Raw genomic sequence first — 6223 nt, forward strand, 5'->3', positions numbered from 1 at the left:
CAGAGAAGGTCCCCAAGGGCTCTGTTCCCTGGCTCCCAGAAAGAGCTGTGGTTTGCTGAGATGAAGGAATAAAACGCCAAGCATGGAAGAAATCCTCCTCGAAGGTGACCCACAAAACCCTATTAAGCTCTGCAAAGAGTGCCCTCCAGAGTTCCAAGTTGCATTTTAGCAATGTTTCTCAAAGCATAAGCCACATGCAACAGAAGAAAAGGAGAATAGATAAATTGGACATCATCAAACATTAAAAGTTGTTTTGTTTTGTTTTGTTTATTTTTGGTAAGCTACATCCCCAGTCCTTTTTATTTTTTATTGTGAGACATGGTCTCTCTAAGTTGCCAGAGTCACACCAAGTTGCTTAGACTGGTCTCAACCTTGTGATCCTCCTGCCTCAGATTCCCAAATTGCTGGGATTACAGGCCTGCACCACCATACATGGCAAACTTTGTAACTTTTATGATTCAAAGAACATCATAACCCAATTTTAAAATAGGCAAAATATCTCAATAGATAGTTCTCAAAGACATACAAATGGCCATTAAGCACAAGAACATATACCCAACATCATTAGTCCTTAGGGAAATGCAAATTTAAAGCACAATAAAATACTACTTCAAGCCCCACAGGATGCCTATAAGCAAAAATATATAATAACAAGTGTTGGTAAGGATGTGGAGAAATTGGAGCCCTTTTGTGCTGCTAGTGGAAATGTAAAATAGCGCAGCTATTTTGGAAAAACAGTCCGGCAATTCCTCAAAAGGTTATAAAGATTTGCTGCATGACCTCACAATTCCAGTCCTATATACTCGGAGAAATGAAAACACCTGTCTAAACAAGAGCATGTACACAAATATTCAGAGCAGCATTATTCATAATAGCCCAAAGTAGAAACAACCCAAATGTCTATCAGCTGATGAGTAAACAAAATGTGGTATATCAGGACATAGAGAAAATGGGGGAAAGTCCACTCCCATGTTGGAATATTTATTCAACCGTAAAAAGGAATGAAATATTGATTCCTGGATGAACTTAAAAATATTATGCTAAGTGACAAAACCTAGACACAAAGGACCAAATATTGTATAATTCCATTTATATGAAATGTCCAGAATAGGCAAGCTTATAGAGATGGGAAGTAGATTAGTGTTTGCCTAGGGTGGGGGTGGAGTTGGGGGAGGTTGGAGGGAATAGGGAGTGTCTGCAAACAAGTTGGTTTTCTTTTTTAGCAGTGATACAAATGTCCTAAAATATTGTGATGGTTGCATGACTCTGAATATACTAAAAGGCACTGAATTGATTTTGTGTTTGTTTTGTTTGGGTTGCTGGGATTGCACCTAAGGCCTCAGCATGCTAAGTACGTGCTCTATCACCAATACCTCAACCTGAATTGTACATTTCAGTCTGCGGACGAGGCAAACCCAGGACCTTGTGCATGTAAAGTGCTCTACCACAGAGTTATATTCCCATCCCATTTTTTAAATTTTATTTTGAGATGGGGTCTTGTTAAATTGCCCAGGATGGCCTCAAACTTTCAATCCTCCTGTCTCAGCCTCTGGAGTGGTTGGAATTACAAGAGTGCATCACCGTGCCCAGCTGAATTGCACATTTTAAATGGGTGAAATATGTCTCAATAAAGCTATTATTTAAAAAAAACAAACAAACAAAAAAAAAAACAGGTGTGAGCTAATTACCTGATCCAGAGTTACTGGGGCTGCCAGTAATCAGAATCTATCAGGATCTCAGACCCTTCAGTGGGCCTGGTCTGACCCAATTCTCTGTATTTCAGCAGGGCATGCTATATGAAGAATCAGAGAATCACTGTAAATGCAATGCCTTACAACACTCAGCCATTCAAAGCCTCTGGGCCCCAGGCTTCTTGAAACAAGTAAAAAGGAAGGTTTGTAATTAATTCTGAGAGGGTAGGGCCTTCAGGAATGGGGCTCCCCTTCTTCAAGTTCTTTATTTATAGCTTTGTCTGGACTTCTTAATGTCAGAAAAAAAAAATTGACATCAGAAAGGAGAAGAAACAGTGGGAGAAGGAAGATGACTTCTTCCCTCCCTTACCAGGTTCAGCTTGCAACTACTGCTATGGGGCGCTCTAGAGGAAATGAGCTGTTTGTTTGAGTTTGTGTCTATAACAAAAGCGTTTGCCAATCACTTGTGGTTTTTCAAGAACCAGGGAGCCCCGTGTGAACCATTTCTGGAGATCACTTATGTTCACCTTCCTTATCAGTAGATAAAGGGGCCTAGTCAGCACTTACAACACCTGAAACCGGCAGTTGGCACTGAGACAGCCTTTGATACTCTAGGGTTGATTTATACACAAGCTTGCTGTTCTTTCCCTGACTTCTGGCCTTTGGGCTGTTTTTCTATCTGCATCTCCATGTACAAACAAGCCTTACCCTGCTTCATGCTAAAGTAAGAGATTTTCTAGAGCTGGATGTCATGGTGTATACCTTTCATCTCAGCAATGAGGGAGGCTCAGGCAGGAGGATTACAAGTTCAAGGCCAGCCTGGGCAACCTAAAATAAAGAATAAAAATAAATCAAAATAACTGGGCACAGTGGCACATACCTGTAATCACAGCAGTTCTGGGGACTGAAGCAGGAGGATTGCAAGTTCAAAGCCAGTGTCAGCAACTTAATGAGGCCCTAAGCAACTTAAACCTTGTCTCAAAATTAAAAAAAAAAAAAAAAATTTAAAGGGCTAGGGATGTGGCTCAGTGGTTAAGCATCTCAGGGTTTAATCCCTGATACCAAAAAGAAGAAAAAGAAGGGCTGGGATGTGGCTCAGTGGTAGAGCATTTGCCTAGTATGTCTAAGACCTTGGGTTCAAACCCCAGCATATACAACAAAAGATGTTTTCTAGGGTAGGTATGTCCTTACAAGGTGAAATGTGTTTTCGTTTGTTTGGTGGACTTCATGGATCCATGTTGTTAAATATTGCAGGAAGATTTTCCTTCTACATGAACTTTGCAGGCCTGGGTGTTCACAAAAATCACTGAAAAGTTCCTGGCTCAAAATTGATGCAGATCCTGGGAATCTACACTCTCAATAGGCAAGTGACCCAGAGGCAAAAGAGATAGATCCATCTTCTACTGTGTCTTTTCTCCTCCTGATGCTTCCTCTTCTTCTTCCTCCCCTGAAATACAGAGAACCTGAAAGAAAAACCCTGTAATTCCTCCCAGAGCTCCAAAGATAAAAGGGCACTGCTTACAAGGCTTTCTGATGTTAGAATGACTCTGGCTATTATATTTAATCAGATGTCAGAGTTCCACCTTTATTCATGTGAAATGCTTAATCTTCTACCTCGGTGACAAGCAGGGCAGGGCACATCTTCCAAGCACTACGCTGTAACCTTCAGAAAACAAACTAATAAGAGCTTAATTAGCAGGTAATTGCCCAGTTGCTTGCAGATGGATGCAGATCGTCTTAGTGATGGTAATTGTGGTTGTTGATGTTTTCCTCTTGGGCAAGGGCCTAGGAGTTCCCATCCCTGGCTTTTCTGTCTTCTGGAAGAGGACAGGGCAGGAACCCAGGAGGCCTAGGAACCCAAGAGGCCTAGCCCTTGCCTTGGTTTCTGTGTCAGACTGCACAGGAAGAATGGATTGGTTATAACCAGACTTAGGGCAATGGGACCCAAACCATTGATTTCCTAAGTTATTAGCAACTCCTCCAGGATAAAGGAGCCCCCAGCCCAGGCATGGATGGTAACTTTTCTCTTACCTGAGCGATGATGGGACTCATGGAGCCCACACAGTTCCATCCTATTCCTAGCTGTCAGGCATTCCCATCAAAACCTCTAATTCCTTCATGCCCCTGGCCCACTCTCTTTGTCACTCTCCTGTAACTTCTCAGACTTTGAGGGTTTCCAGGATCTCTTCCCATCCTAAAAATCTTGGATTCTGCCATCTTAAAGGAACCCAAACTGGATCTTTCAGCTTACAATAATCTCTCTCATTCTTTGCTTCCAAGCTTATCTAGGGAGAAAAATCTAGCTTTATAACTTCTCATTCTGCAACCCAAACACCCTTATCCCAGGCCCATGGCTGTCATAGGCCTGCCAGGGATATTGAGGGTGACATTGTGCCAGGAACTGTGCTAAGTGCTTCCTAAGTACTCCCATTCCACATCACAACACCTCTGAGACTGGTATTAGTTCTTTCTCACTTTATGGATGAGAACACTGAGGCTCGGAGAAGTCAAGTCACACATCCCAGGGCAGAGCCCAGCCCTCTCTGCCGTTTAAATCTGTGCTCTTAACCACCATTCTACCATGGAAATATCCCACCCAAGCTTCTGAGGAGCCAGATGCTAAGCCCGAATAGAGGAAGTGAGAGTAGCTTAAGCAAACTGAACCCAAGAAAAGAAATGCCCCTATTCGCTGGGCACAGAGGTGCACAACTATAATCCCAGAGACTCAGGAGTCTGAAGCAGGGGTATGGCAAGTTGGAGACCAGCCTCAGCAATTTAGTGAGACTTTGTCTCAAAATAAAAAATAAGGGGGGCTGGGGGTATAGCTCAGTTGGTAGAGTACCTGCCTAGCATTCACGAGGCCCTGGGTTCAATCCCCAGCACCACCAAAAAAAAAAAAAAACAGAAAAATAAAAAGAACTGGGGATGTAGCTCTGTGTCCCTGGGTTTAATCCTCAGTACTGTGAAAAAGAACAAGAAAAAAGAAATGTCCCCTTTCTTCTCTGCCTAACCACAGATTTGAATTACCTTAAAACTCACCAGAAAGCCTTCCAGGCTCACAAGTGAGTTACAAACTTATTCCAGAGACTGGTAAATGAGTGACAGAAATCGAAGAAAGAATGTGTTCAGGGCCATAAAAGCTGAGAAAAAACGTAAGTCTCTAAATGCTTATGACGTCTCGAGCTAGATGGCTATAAAAGGTGAAGCAGGCCCTGCGCCTGACAGCCACAGACTTTTAAACACTAGTCACAGTTCTGTGGCCTCATAGTCTTGCTGCTGGAAATCAGAGAACATCCTGTCCTACACTTCTGGGGGACAAAGCAGAGTTTTACCAAGTGTGGCTGAATGGAGTTGGCCTCCTGCCCCTGCAGACCTGATGTGGACAGGAACCCTGAAATTGTCTCCAGAACCTTCCTTAGCCCCAGCTGCCCTGCTGGCCACCCCTCCTCACAGAGGATCTTGCTGTTCCTATGACAACACTGGCCCCTCTCATGCTCCCCCTCCCTGCCTTCAAGTGGCCCAGTAAAGAGGTGTCTTTGGGAGCACAGAGGACTTTTCAGACTCTTTGGAAGCAAGGTGGTCCAGAGCACAGACTCTAGAGTCAACAGAGCAGAATGCTGGCTCTGCATTCTTAAGCAAACCATTTAACCTCTCATGCCTCAGTTTTAAATGAGCAAATATCTATAACTAAGCACAGTTCCTAGCTCATAGAAAGGACTGACTTATTTTTATTTCAGCTCTAAGTGCTAGGTTCCCAAGCCCCATCTAATATCCTAGTTTCCTTAATGCCGCATCAAGTCAGAATCTTACTGGAAGAAACTCAGAAGTCACCTAATAAAATTATTTTTCTCTATATGATTTTCACACATATACATTTCTAAGAATGAGATAATATGTCAGTAAAGTACTGAATGTGTGCCTGGGCTATAGTGAGTGCTTAACAAACATTAGGGGTTTTTTGTTTTTGTTGGTTTATCTACATAGATATTCATTGAGCCGTCTGTGCATCCAATAGCCACTTATTGAGTGCCCTGGGAATTGCACTCTTAGTATGACAGGGCATTGCCCCAGGAGAGAAACACATAACCAAATCAAATAAATAAGCGAGAAAATATTTGAGGGAGGGCCTATATTTTCTAAACTGTATTTTCTGTGTGACTATTTTCATACCTGGAGGGAAGAGATTCACTCACTTCTCAAGGATGAGTCAGATTGCCACCCCTCCTCACGGAGGATGTTGCTGTTCCTAGGACAATGCATGCCCCTCCCTCCTGCCTCCATTTGACCCAGTGGAAAGGCGCCTTCTGGGGCACAGAGGACGTATTCAAGTAGTGTGGCCTTTCAAAGAATGAAGATATGTGCTTTTTTCAAAGATTTTATCATTCAAAAGTGCTTTCAATTATTTTAAATAACTACAAGATTGGCAAATCCTGGACTTTTTTAAGGGGGAGGATGTTTGGGAAATGGAAGAACACCATTCAGACTCATGTAGGGTAGGAAATGCCATCTCTGGCTGTGCTACTCCAGAATGA

At 42.8% G+C, this 6223-nt stretch overlaps 1 non-coding gene across 1 annotated transcript; it reads left to right on the top strand.

The window, feature by feature from the left end:
* Positions 1–4506: 4506 nt before the first annotated feature.
* On the top strand, positions 4507–4579 carry Trnaa-agc (transfer RNA alanine (anticodon AGC)). Its single transcript has one exon. It is a non-coding gene; the product is annotated as a tRNA-Ala (tRNA).
* The last annotated feature ends 1644 nt before the right edge of the window (positions 4580–6223 follow it).

The sequence above is a fragment of the Callospermophilus lateralis genome, chromosome 3 (assembly GCF_048772815.1).
Source record: "Callospermophilus lateralis isolate mCalLat2 chromosome 3, mCalLat2.hap1, whole genome shotgun sequence".
Lineage (NCBI taxonomy): Eukaryota > Metazoa > Chordata > Mammalia > Rodentia > Sciuridae > Callospermophilus > Callospermophilus lateralis.